The 13,644-nt window shown below is 34.8% G+C and overlaps 1 protein-coding gene across 5 annotated transcripts in view; it reads right to left on the reverse strand.

The window, feature by feature from the left end:
• LOC133522298 (uncharacterized) overlaps positions 1 to 13,644 on the reverse strand; it is a 227,179-nt gene that overhangs the window by 56,644 nt on the left and 156,891 nt on the right. The window contains exon 1 of one of the 5 annotated variants that reach the window (XM_061857585.1): positions 9,951 to 9,970. The exons of the other annotated variants lie outside the window; for them this stretch is intronic. The gene's annotated coding sequence lies outside the window, so the exon portion shown is untranslated. Of the gene's footprint in view, positions 1 to 9,950; positions 9,971 to 13,644 lie in introns of those variants that run through there. 5 annotated transcript variants of the gene reach the window in all.

Here is a 13,644-nt window from a genome sequence, read left to right on the forward strand (position 1 = left end):
CAAAATCGCTAGCAACTTCTCTTGGTCTAGTTAGGCAAGAAAGACGCCTTAATGTTTGTCTTTTCTTGCATTTACCATGTGGACAAAGCCAATTTATTTTTATAGTTTTTTGTTTCTAGGAATTGGCCATTGTTTTTAACCGACTTAAACAGCAATTTTATTATTGACACCGCTTTCATCATTTTCTATTTTACGCTTATTGCATTTTTCACCATTCTGAAAATTGGGAGATTTCTCTCGTAAACTATCAAAGAGTGACGAAAACGTTAGAATTCAAAAACCCCTTTAGAATTTGCAAAGCCTACTGAATACAGTCAGTCAGACATAATTACAGTTCACGTGCAAATATTTAAAGGCAACACTTCACCCAGCGGCCGCAGGGCTATCATTTACCAGTATCAACGGCCCGAGGCGCACTAAATCTGATATAAATTATGAAGTGAGCCCATTCAGAGTGCCCAGCGTCTCCATTATGCTTATAATGTAAAAGAGATTATAAATAAATTGAATTTTAATATGACCACTATTATATTTACTGGTGCTGGGATCCGAATCAATGAATAACTATGATTTTTAAAAAAGCTAGTATATAGTACCTGCGGATTTAGCTGAAGAAATATAAAAGGAAACTGGCGAATTATTTCAATCAATTTAGTGAGGTCAATGTGGGGTGCGGGGAGGGTTTTCGTCGCTTCTAACTCTTGCTTCACTTACTGGAGGTCGATAGAGGGAGCGAAGCTCTTCCTATCTGATTGTCTCTGAACGACGTACATATAGCGAGATATGAACGAGAGTTCTTGGTCCATGATGGTCTTCCCAACCAAAACTGTTATATGCTGTCTTCTTGACATTGTCCTTATCTATTAGAGTTGGATATTGGAGTCCAGTTTTAGTATTTTTTGGTTCTGACTTATATTCCCATGTAGCTAGAGTTTTTATTGGAATTCGGTGAACGACACGGTGAACGACAGGGAGATCGACAGGGTGATCGACCCAGCGTATAATCTTTATATTTAGAAGAGCGTTGGTTAGTGGTAAACAACAAGAAGCTTTTGGAGTTCAAGTAATTTAAATTAATATTACTGTATTTCGTTTCATTTTATAAATTATGCTTACCATCAGGTGATCCGTCTGCTCGTTTGCCTCCTCTATCATAGAAAAAAAATTGGGGTAAAATGGTAACACAGTGGTAATAATAAATATTATGTATTATATTGTATGCTACTTGTATTCAATTCGAAGATAAGTTCAATTTTCTCATAAGCTACCTCAATTTTTTGCATTATAAATTGGTTTCAATGTGAAAAAGGACAAGTTTTTAGACATCAAAAAGTATTTTGGTCCATCTTATAATGTCGTGCCGTAAGCAAGTACGTAATGCGCACACGCCGCGACTCCCATCCGGCTTCTGTTCTGCCTCCATTGAACGCATGAATTATACTTATCACTGACGCCGGCCATTTATAAGTCGATGCCTCGGCCTGCCAACTGGGGATATTATTTTGTAACAGTTTCGCGTTTCAAAAACATATATACATCAGTGACTGACAAGCATACGAGCTGCTTGATTGTGAGCGGTCACTATGAACGTCTGCAACTGTAGGGGTGTTCCATACGCGTTGCCAACCCTTTAAAAACTGACTGAATAAAATTGTCTCAATATCGGGTAATATTGGGGGTCTTTTAAAAATTAAAGGAACTTTATGAGGAGAAATATGAAAGTGTTTTATTTTTTCAGTATGCTGCCTAGAACTTCTCGGGTTATGCACTGATTTAATTAGTATGGAACTGCTACTATAAAAATGAAAAGGAAAGAGAATGAGATTTCACATGTTTTCCTTTAATGCATTTTAAGTATGCTAGAAATCGCTGTTATAAATAATTCTTGCTTCATACCGTGAATTCTGTAATATAATATCCATTAAAACAATAACAGTTTTAGTTAGGAAACGACTTAAATGGGTCATAATTGTACAGTCAGCGTCAAATAGAACGTGACCAAATACATCGGAACACATACTTAATTCCAAGGTAACAAAGGTGTGTTAAGATATATTTGGCCACTTTTTGCCATAGCTATCTATTTGACGCTGACTGCACATATAGAATAAAAGTCGTCGCGTCTGTTCTCAAAAGTTGAGAATACTGGAGTCTAATTTTTGATTGTGCCTGATATCGGCCAGAATCGGCCTCGCCGTAAAAAAATGAGTCAGTTTAGACCTATCTATACTAGATTAATTATTGTTTTTATCACAATCTATGTCGGTGACCTGTATTCAATTGATATCGATCTATGCGCGTTCTAGACATAGACGCGAGAACTTAGAGCAAAAACCATAGAGAGTAGAACTGTCATGAACATGACAGGTGTCAGTGGTACAAGAACATTGTTATTGGTTCGTGCGATTGCGTGTGTTATGATTATGACTAGTAATTATTATTATCTAGATATATTAAAGATCATAAATTCATAAAATACTTAAATGGTGAGGTATAAGATATGCCTAGATATTTTCTTCTTAATTTTATATAAGGAAAAAGTGAAATTACTTCATTGTTTTATAGTTACCAGTTTGTTTATGTAACAAAATGTATATATTTTTGTAAGACTTTGACGACACATGCTTGGCCTAGTGGGTAATGACTCCGGATGGTCCCGGGTTCAAATCCTAATGGTAAGGGCATTCGTTCATGTGATGAACACGGATATTTATTCCTGAGTGATGGGTGTTTTCTATGTATTTAAGTATTTATAAAATATGTATATATTATATATGTATATCGTTATCTAAGTACACATAACACAAGCCTTATTGAGCTTCCTGCGTGACTTCATTTTGTCTAATAATGGCCAATAAAAAAAAACTTTTGTAGTTCTTAAGTTTTCGTGTAAGTTACTACTGAAACAAATGAATTGACACATATTTGCACTATAAATAAATACATTTAAAATAAATAAATATTATGGGAACATTCTTACACAAACTGACTACGTCTCACGGTAAGATCAAGAAGGCTTGCGTTGGGGGTACTCAGACAATGATGAAGGTATATAACACCCTGTACATATAAGTACAAGACATACAAAATTTAGTTTGTTTAATAAATATATTCCTACTATTTTACTAATCTTTTGTGGATTCTAATTCCAAACAAAATAAACAAACGCAAATTGTACGCGATTAAGTTCCGTAAGTAAGTATTTATTTGCAAAGAATAAGCGGGCACAATATTGTTTTTAATTGGTTGCTTATTCTGCTATTTGTACTATACAGGTTGTACTAGCATGCAAAAATCTCAAATCGACTCTACTCGAAATCTAACCATATAATTAACATCACAGAGGGAATTATTTTACACTGTTATAGCTTTTTCAGTCAGTAGAATTTTATTTCGAAATTATTATTTTTTTAATACTACGTCGGTGGCAAACAAGCATACGGCCCGCCTGATGGTAAGCAGTCTCCGTATCCTATGTACGCCTGCAACTCCAGAGGAGTTACATGCGCGTTGCCGACCCTAAACCCGCCCCCCCCCTCGTTGAGCTCTGGCAACCTTACTCACCCGCAGGAACACAACACTATGAGTAGGATCTAGTGTTATTTGGCTGCTGTTTTCTGTAAGGTGGAGGTACTTCCCCAGTTGGGCTCTGCTCTAGATCTGGAATGACATCCACTGGCTGTGCCCTACCACACAAAGCGAGACGACATTCACAATGCCCATACCTCTCTTAAATTAATAGGTAGTTCTCTGATACGTTTTGGTAAATTGTTAAAAACTTTCTTGCACATGACAAAATAGTGATTATAGATCGTACCATTTACAACGACGCGTGCTTTGATTCGTATTGTCATGTAATCATGTTATTAAAGGTTTTGTGTAAGACAAGAACTATAGAACATGTTCTGGTTAATAAATGTGTAATGGCTCCATCATACAGCACGCCACAGATCTTCAATCGACCAAGACGCAGCCCACAATACGAGATGTGTACTGTTAGCTAACTGTCGACGTCGCACCCGGCTGCGAAATGTCAGACTCATACGCTAAGACATTAGTGGATTACTTTAGACGTAATTAAATTCCGTAGCAGGTGACTTGATGTTTAATAGGAATTGAAAGCTGAGACTGTGCACGGGTTATTTGAAACGTCAAACGTCTAGGAAATTATGACGTTTACTTGACACTTACACCGTCTAGTTTTTCATAATCGCTGCCAACTTATCTTGGTCCGACTCTAACAGTCTTTCAAAGAGGTAAATATTTTGACTGGACAAAATTGCCCGCGAGTGAAAAGGTCCAGTGTATCTTGCTCTGAAATCAGAAGTTCCATTTGTATCGATGTGGCCTGGGGGTCTGGGATAAATAGATATAAATAAAATAAATAAATATTATAGGACATTATTACACAAATTGACTAAGTCCCACAGTAAGCTCAATAAGGCTTGTATTGAGGGTACTTAGATAACGATATATATAATACATAAATATTTATAAATACTTAAATACATACATAGAAAACACCCATGACTCAGGAACATAATTATATCCGTGCTCATCACACGAATAAATGCCCTTACCAGGATTTGAACCCGGGACCATCGGCTTCATAGGCAGGGCCCACTAGGCCAGACCGGTTGTCAATAATAATGGGAGAAATATGAATTTTGGTGGCGGACTTAGTTTTTGCGACAATATTTAATCTCTAGCCTCCCCCTAGAGCTGACCTTTTCACGCCCACTTGGTGAAGCTCATGGTACAAAGGTGTTATTTGGGTTAAACGGACACCCCTCACTCAATTTTATTAATTTCGTGCAACTACTTAGATAGGTAATTTCGATATCTACAACTAATGGAACAATTCCAATTTGTATTATTTTTAAAGTAGAAATACTACTACAATTTGTAAATTAATCAATAAAAAGTGTCTAAAGGATGACTCACGCTAGAACGGCCCGGGTCTGGGCCGAGGCTTCCGACACTTCTTTTTCTATGACAGGTCATCGCGGTTATGCTTTCTAAAGTAGTCGTCCTTAAGGCTTCGGGCTCTATAGCCGAATTCGAATCGGCATCTTGAGCACTACAGTTCACAATTTTTTCCATATATGACATTGGTTTCAATATGTTGATGTCTACTTTAGTCAGTCTTGGATTACAAGAACAATATGGCGCTCGAAAAACGTCGGAGGTAATTTCATGTTTATTATATACGCGAATATTTATAATAATAGGCAAATTTATATAAATATCTCTAACTCCTCCTTAAAAGTTAAATATATTTGTATAAAATATATGACTTTACGTTATGGAAAAAGTTATGTTTATTAAGTACTTAATTCGATGTGATAACGTAACGGTCAAACCAACTTACATACATTTTTGCACACAAGTAGGTCGCAGGTATGGTTAGGTGAACTACCTAAGTAGTTCTGTACAGCAGGTTACTATTGCTAGGTTTTATACAATTGCTTAGTCAGTTAAATTCTATGGCATTACATTATACATCGAATTCATTCATGAAATGGTCATGTACTTTTGCAGCGTACCTACAGGTCGACTAAACCGTTGCAGCAAGTTATTGTTGCAGGTGACTGTACCTGTTCTACTCATATCATACCTAACTGTTGCACTTCAATGTGTGTCATTGTGTCATTTGAGCAACTGTTGTCCCAGTACACGCAAACGTACGAGCCACAGACGACTAAACACTAAACTGATAATTTTTAGTTGAGACTATACTCTGTATCTATAGGTATTTAAATAAAAATAAACAAAATCTACCCTCAAATGGCTCCTTAAGCCAGTTGAGCGTAGATGAAAACATCACATGATCAAATAATGTAGGTAAAAGTCAAGTCGTTCAGTCACAGAACCAGGCGGTTTTATTGGTTTGTTAACCAATAAATGTTATAACTACCCAGAAAATGTACACATTGTTTGTTTACTTTTATTTAAATACTTAAAGATACAGACTATACGTCGCGGAATTGAAGAGTTCACTCGTTGGTGTAATAGGTGTGAGATCTAAACCTACGATATGACCAATATCTATGCATTGGGATCTGCATTTATTTTATAACATCATCTTTAACCTTTTAACCACCGTAGTCTGATATATAAAACATACAAAATCCAGCTAATTTCGCCGCAGTCTTATAAATAAGACAAAACTTCGTGTAACTTCGTACAGGCGGCGACACAAGCACGCTCGATGAAAAATTTCCAAGTGGTGAAAAGGGTAATAACTCTTAGAGGGACAGATAAACAAAATACCTGATGGCGTTATAATTTAAGATTTACCCGATAACTAAATGACATACAATATCTTATATTTATTCATTATATGTTATTCATTTATTTGATTTTAATTGTAATTAAATTTTTAGTGTGACATGTTTAAATTTAAATGAGATTTGATTAGTCAAGCTGTGAGCTCCATAAACTAAAAACAAACCCCATGCAAGTTTGTAATGTTACTCGTAGTATCTGGATTATTCCAGATTAGTAATCTTTATTATTTTACTGGTCTCTTCTATTCTACTAACTATTCAAAGATCGTCAGTTCTTCATAAAAGGAATTATGTGTTATATAAGGACTTAATGAATATGTTAGGCAATTTCGTAGATTGGATTATGCCTGATTAGATAGAGAATTGAGAAAATAACTGACTTAATTAACTTCTTTTTGCAAACAAAGAGTATATTAACGACTATATGATTAACTTTTTTAACTATGACCTAACTGATGAGATCAGGTCAGGCAGTAATATGTAAGGTTTTACTTATAGTTATGTTTAGAGTAAGGTAAGATTTATGCATGCAATTTATTGTTAAAAATACACAAAAATTGTATACCTAATGCTGGTAAGACATATAGTGATATTAAATAATAAATTGTAACACCTATTTAGCCATTAGATATACCGGAGCGGCCGAGATGCTCAAAAATATCTGAACACGCACTCTAACGCCTTGACTTTTCGTTTTTTTCGGAACTGAAAATTTTCATAAAAGTGGTGTAAATTCGCGTCATTGGTTAGCGTCTATGGCACTAAAGACCAATTAGAGTATGATGTGATTAATGGCTCCAAAAAGTAGTTATTGCTTTTGTTTTTTTTAGCTGATGAATCTTAACGCGAGATCTACAGCTCACAGAGACACTCACAAGATACACTTTTTTAGGAATATGTATGCATTCTTACTGCCACGTCCAAACCCGTGGTCAGAGTCCATGTCTCATGAATTAGGGTCTAACAGAGTTCAGCAAGGGCCTGCAGTTGTGGCTGTTCAAGACACCCAAAGAATGAAATACTCTGTGTATTTAAGACTTCTGAAAATCACTTTTGTGGCTCTTTGAGGTTTCTAAAAATTATGCATTGTGCTTCAGTTAGCTTTTCTCTTCGAAATTTTGCCGGCCCTTGAATTAGGCTATGTTTTATTAATATTATACCTACTATGTTTTTTTAAAGTCGATAATATCAACAAAGCCTAATAGGCTGGTGGTCTAGCGGTAAGAGCGTGCGACTTTCAATTCGGAGGTCGCCAGTTCAAACCCCGGCTCGTATCAATGAGATTTTTGGAATTTACGTATGAAATATCATTTGATATTTACCAGCCGCTTTTCGGTGAAGGAAAACATCGTGAGAAAACCGGCCTAACCCTAAGATTTAGTTTGTCCTCTGGGTTGGGAGGTCAGATGGCAGACGCTTTGTGCCTAAGCCAACTCTTGCGATTAGTTGCCATGCGGACCCCAGGCTCCCATGAGCCATAGTAGATACTATCAACAAAGCGCATCTTACATGAAATTAAAGCATTACTTAAAAATTATGTGTGCTCTATATAAACCTATCCACATAACGGTAACTTACAGTTAATCTGAAGCCGCTCTAATAAAACACCTATTGCAACCTCTCATTACGAATACCGATCATCTTCTACTCGTACTTTCTAAAGCATGCTTCTTATAGGTTTTTAATTTCTTTTGTGCATTAAAAGCGGATGTGCTCTTACTTAATAGGATTTTAATTAAAACTGGTAGTAATTGTTATTTTTAATTGAAACTTGGCGGCCGTAGATTTTAACATATATGTAGGCACGTTCACATTACACCACATTGCACAGGAATATATATATATTTGCATTTGTTACTTGGCTTGAAATAATTCCCATTAATAATAATACCTAAGTCTGCATGAATTATTTATATTTTAATACTTTTATACTTGTTTTGACATTTAATTATTTCTAGAAATTAATGTAAATTATAATTTATAATTTTAAGTCGTAAATTGTACACCCTAGCAGGGTATCATGTACCTACTTGACTATATTTAAGACCAAAATGTACAAATGAACATGATTCAATGGAATAAATGATATGATATGATATGATACCACGGAATATTCAGGAAATTAATAAATAATGAATAATAAATATTATTACACAATAAATATTATCTGTGTAAGGGCATAATATTCGGTATCATGTTCTAATTAGGAAAAAGTAGAAGAAACAATTTTTTGACGCATGTTTTTTTTCTCTGGGACAGGTCGTTCAAGTCGGCCAACCTCTCCATACAAAGTCCAAGAGTATATGGTTCCATTTTTATCGCTTGTCACTATGCCCGTCACTTTCGCACTTACATACTTGTTAGAACGTGACAGGCATGGTGACCAATGATAAAGAGTCGACCATCTTAGCCCTACTCAACACGATACTGTTTACTCTAACCCAACGCAATAGTACGCGTGTATGTATTTAGGGCAAGACGTTTTTTATTTGCTACGATACTTATATAGACATTCTATCTATTGTTGGTAGGCCTACGTAAAGTAATTACATACATATACATTAGGTAACTTTTCTAACAAAATTTTCTGCTGTGATTTAAAATTAAAACAGCAAAAAAAATTGTTGAACTAAAAATGTTATGACGCAATTCTTAAACCCCATGATTATAATGAACATTATAATTTTAGTCATGGTTTACCGTTATTATATGTAACATCATTAACTTATAAAGTTTAGCTGTTAAGTAGTCGTTTCTCGACTGTAATGGCTAAAATGCATTTTAAATCTGTATTACTACCTATATTTCCAATTTTCCACCGGATATACGTAGAAATAAAATACAAGTAAAAGCAAATTGCGAAGTCCTAAGAATACATTTAGAAATAAATTAAATGTTAGGTTATTTAAATGTCTCGGGGCTCAACACTTCCTCATTGCTTCTCACTTTAAATTAATTAATTAGTAAGTATTAATTAGTAAAGTAATAATTCAAGGCAATGGAGGCAAAATGGCGTGGTAATATAAGCAAATGCAATAATCAACAATTTTGTTATAAGTCTACTTATAAATAAAATATAAAAATTAAAAAAAAAAATACTAAACCGTGTACCATCGAGATATAATACTTACCTATACCTGTATATTTTATTAATATTTTGGCTTAGAAACTCATCAAGTTCCGAATCAGATTCAAAATAGAAGAATATTTGCATGAAAATATACAGGAGTGTTTCCATTTAAAAGTAGTGATGCTCACTTTCTATCGATAATTGGCACTCCGTCACGGTAGCGGATATATCTAATACCGCCCTAATCACCTTAATTATCGTGATCAACTTTAAGTCTAAATTAGTGTGTCTAGCTGCATATGGAACTAAAGTGACATTTTATGGAAGCGTTTTCATTGGTTTGCTAACTAGATATCGGGGTAATGAGCTGTGTAATGCTAGGTGTTGGGCTGACGGGAGGACGTTAATATGTCAATCTAAGGATACTGTCAGTTCCGTGATGGTTGTAATAGCGATAAAAGTGGCAATTAAGTTTTGCATCATTGCGATCGTTCGATAAGTAAGTAAAATGCATTTTTAATTAAGACTTAGTGGGAGGGAAGAAAGTTTGAAATAGTTTTTTTAATAAACACGTTACGTAAACATTTTACCTTTGAGTGGCTAATTGTCATGGTCAAGCAAAGATGGCTAAGTATTACCTGTAACAAATAGTGAAAATTAGGTCAAACACATTAAATCAGTCATAGAATGACAATAGGTGCACATTGAATTTCTACGTACTTATCTAGTAGTAAAGTAAGTTTATCCAATTTATTAAGTACTCTTATGTTTTGATAGAATCGCCCGTGGTAGCGGAACATAACTACACCGGGGCGATTCCACAATTATCTTGTTTTATCAATTTTGTAACATTAAAATATAACGCTCTCTACAAATAAATAATATAATGTTCGATGGTAGTAATGATGCCATATATATATTTAAAAAAAAACGCATTATGAACATTACAGTCATATATCTCATATAGTCAATGTTCTCGTTTCATAATTCATAACTTACTTCTAAGAATACGTAACCTGTATCATGCAGTATTGGATCCTCAGCAAAATAACAATAAGGAATCAGTTCACTGACATAATTGTCGATAATATCGATAAACAATGTGTGTGGCAATGGTTCCTGGTACCGGACAATGGAGTCGATGACAATCGAGCACAACACTGGCCTTTGTCGATGTTTCTTGGTAACAAACTCTTTGGGAAATTGTTTATTTGTTGTGTACGTACGAAATGTCATTTGATATTTGCCAGACGCGAAGGAAAAAATAGCAAGAGCACCAGAATAATTCCAGTAATGCCTAGTTTCCCGTCTATCTCCTTTTAGGTCAAATGGATGACATAGATGTCGGTGTAAAATAAGTCCTAACTAACGACATAATGACATAATTAACAATTGCATGCTTCTTGGAGGATTTAACAACTGGAGACGCCTTTAAGAGCTTACCCCTCTGTCGAAAAGCTCGGCCAATGGTCATATGTATTGTATGGGCTGACGTTTATTTGACATGGCTATTTGTAGGTTACGTAGAAATAGCCATACATTTGACGTGCAACTCGCCCGCAAAAATCGGCAGACTTTTTTGTACAGAAAATTACAGCTAAGCCGTATCCAGTTGTTAAATCCTCCAAGGCACGCTTAGATAAAGGTCGCTAGATTAAATGTAACTGAACTCATCTAAAATTCGGACAGTTTGAAAGATGATATAAATGAACTAAGATTAACTCGCCTTAAACATCAGGCAAGAGTGGGTGCAATAAAGTTTCTAAATCTGTTTCAATAACATCAATCAAATAATAATACTATACAATACAATAAAATACAGTAAAGTAATTAACGAAATGTAAGGAATTAATAAAGCAAATGTAATGAACGGCGGTGCGTTCCGAACCTGATACAATTTCTTATGTACGTGTCGACTGACGCGAACAAAAGTGTTTCTATTTTTAAACTATAAATATTCCATTCCATACAAACGCACAATAAATAAAATTTTGTGCAAATAACAATGTGTAAAATACTGATTTAAACTTTCATTATGTTTACACATTATTAACTCATAGAAACGGAACTTAATCGCGTATTAAGTTTTAAAACCCCCGAAGGTAAGTGGAAAGAATAGGTTTTTGAATCTAACGAAATAACGGTAATTTTTCTATCAAATTCCATTTCGGGAGAAAACGTTTTCCACTAACTGAATCTTAATAAATCACTTTGATATTGATGTCGATCGCTTCAGCATATATTCTAGATTTATTGGTTTCGCTTTTTAGAAAAAAAAATGTTTTGCAAGTTCTGAAAAAAAAAGGAAACCTAAACCTAGTTTTTCATTGTGTCAATAATATACTAAAAATAATGGAGAATGGAAAATATTTAGAAGTGGAACAACTTTTTCTCTTTTTGTATGGACGATCACGTAGTTCCCCTTTAAACTTAAAGTCCCGTTTCTATGAGTTAATAATATTGTGTAAATCTTAAATGTAAAGAAAAGGCTATCAAGCTTAGCTAACGTTAAATAATTTATTCTTTCCGGTAATACAATAAATAGGTATAGGTTTTTTCAAACCTTTTTGCGTGGTGGATGATCATACTCTTTTTCTCTGGGACCAAAACCAAAATTGGAAAAATATATCTCATAAACGTTACCTGTCCTTAATTTTTAGTTAAATAATCCCGCCAGAAAACATATCTCATTGGTCTAATAACTACTTAATGAGTTACAAACGGAAAATTATTATTCGTAACAGCCGTCAATGTCGAGATTTCCTAAGATTTACGGCAGTCTGGTTTAATTTGTTTTGTGAAAACTACGACCTCGGCGGCCTTTATAGAAAAAGTTCGTGTACGTGATAAATGATTGATTTCACATTAGAAGTGATCCATGTACTACGTAGTAAATTTGTATTTTTTTTTAGCAAATAGTACCTACCTACAGGCATCAGCAAATTTTGGATAGGTACCGTTTTTTTTACAGGTATATGGTTGGTTTTGCTTGAATTAGGTTTTTAGAGCGAAAATGTTATTCCACGAATCAATAGCAATATAGCAAATAAAAAAAGTAAATTTTATTAATTGACCATTTTTTCAGTAAGTTTGCTAACATAAAATGAAACTCCTAAGAGGATTCTGATCTATCAAATTCATGTCGGGACTTGTGGTCACGACAGTGCCAGGAGAAGGAAACAGCACCAGATGGTTTGTGGGAAAGTCCCACCACCACCATTGTTGGTAACTGTATGAGGTCAGCTGCCCTTTGTTCCGCGCGGCCCGTGGCGGGACCTTAGCGTTCACATTATTAGCATTAATAGATTTGTGGAGTTTATCTGACTCCCAAAAAGGAATAACTACCCAATTTGAGTATGGCTTTTCCGCTCAAATGATTAAAAATATTGTTCCTTCCGGCCGAAAGCAAGTGCAGAGATATGTAACTGACTCCCCTGTATATAAACTTGTTTGCAACCGATCAGTAAATAAAAATAATTGAAGTGGAAACTAGTCATCAAGTGACATCGAGCTCCGTTAAGTTTTGGAAAAATGGCCGTAAACAATATTATACTCGTATCTCATATCAGTTTTTTTAACAAAGTACAGTGTTAAAAAAATACCGGCCAAGCATGGACGGTTTATGGAAAATTTGTTAAGTTACCAAGCTTTGGTTCTTTATAGCCACCACCTAAATTGCAAGGTACAAGCATCCTCAGCCTGTTTCTATCCAATGTTTAAGAAAATTAAATGTTCTTGTCAAATACTTCCGTCACAGTAGCTACTGATCTGGTTCGTCTTAGCGAACGGTATTTCGGCAGTCCTGTACCGCTTGTGTGGGAACCGCGGGTCATTGGACGTGTGTAAGCACTTCTCATTTCCGCCTTTTTTGCTTCGATATTTTATAGTTCAATGAAACTTGGGTTTATTGGTTGGTAAGGTTAATACTTAGGTGAGTAAATATATCGTTGCTTGAAAATCAAATATATTTTGCATATCTTGATGGTTCAGTGTTACTAGAAGCATACTTAGGTATTAAATTTACCAAGCCAGTCAAGAGCTCAATACAAAACATGGTTTAACCTCTAATATGTAGAGAAATTTCATATTCTTTAATCTTAGAAAGACTGAGGAAAGCAGAAATACCTATATATTTTCTGATCTGATCTCTGAGAGAGGATTTTCCCTACTGACTGAGGTCAAAAGACTGAGTCAGAAGAGCTTAAGGCAATATTTTAAAATTTCATAAATAAATAAATAAATATTAAAGGAAATTATTACACAAATTATAAGAATCATAAACCC

The sequence above is a fragment of the Cydia pomonella genome, chromosome 10, assembly GCF_033807575.1.
Source record: "Cydia pomonella isolate Wapato2018A chromosome 10, ilCydPomo1, whole genome shotgun sequence".
Taxonomy (NCBI): Eukaryota; Metazoa; Arthropoda; class Insecta; order Lepidoptera; family Tortricidae; genus Cydia; species Cydia pomonella.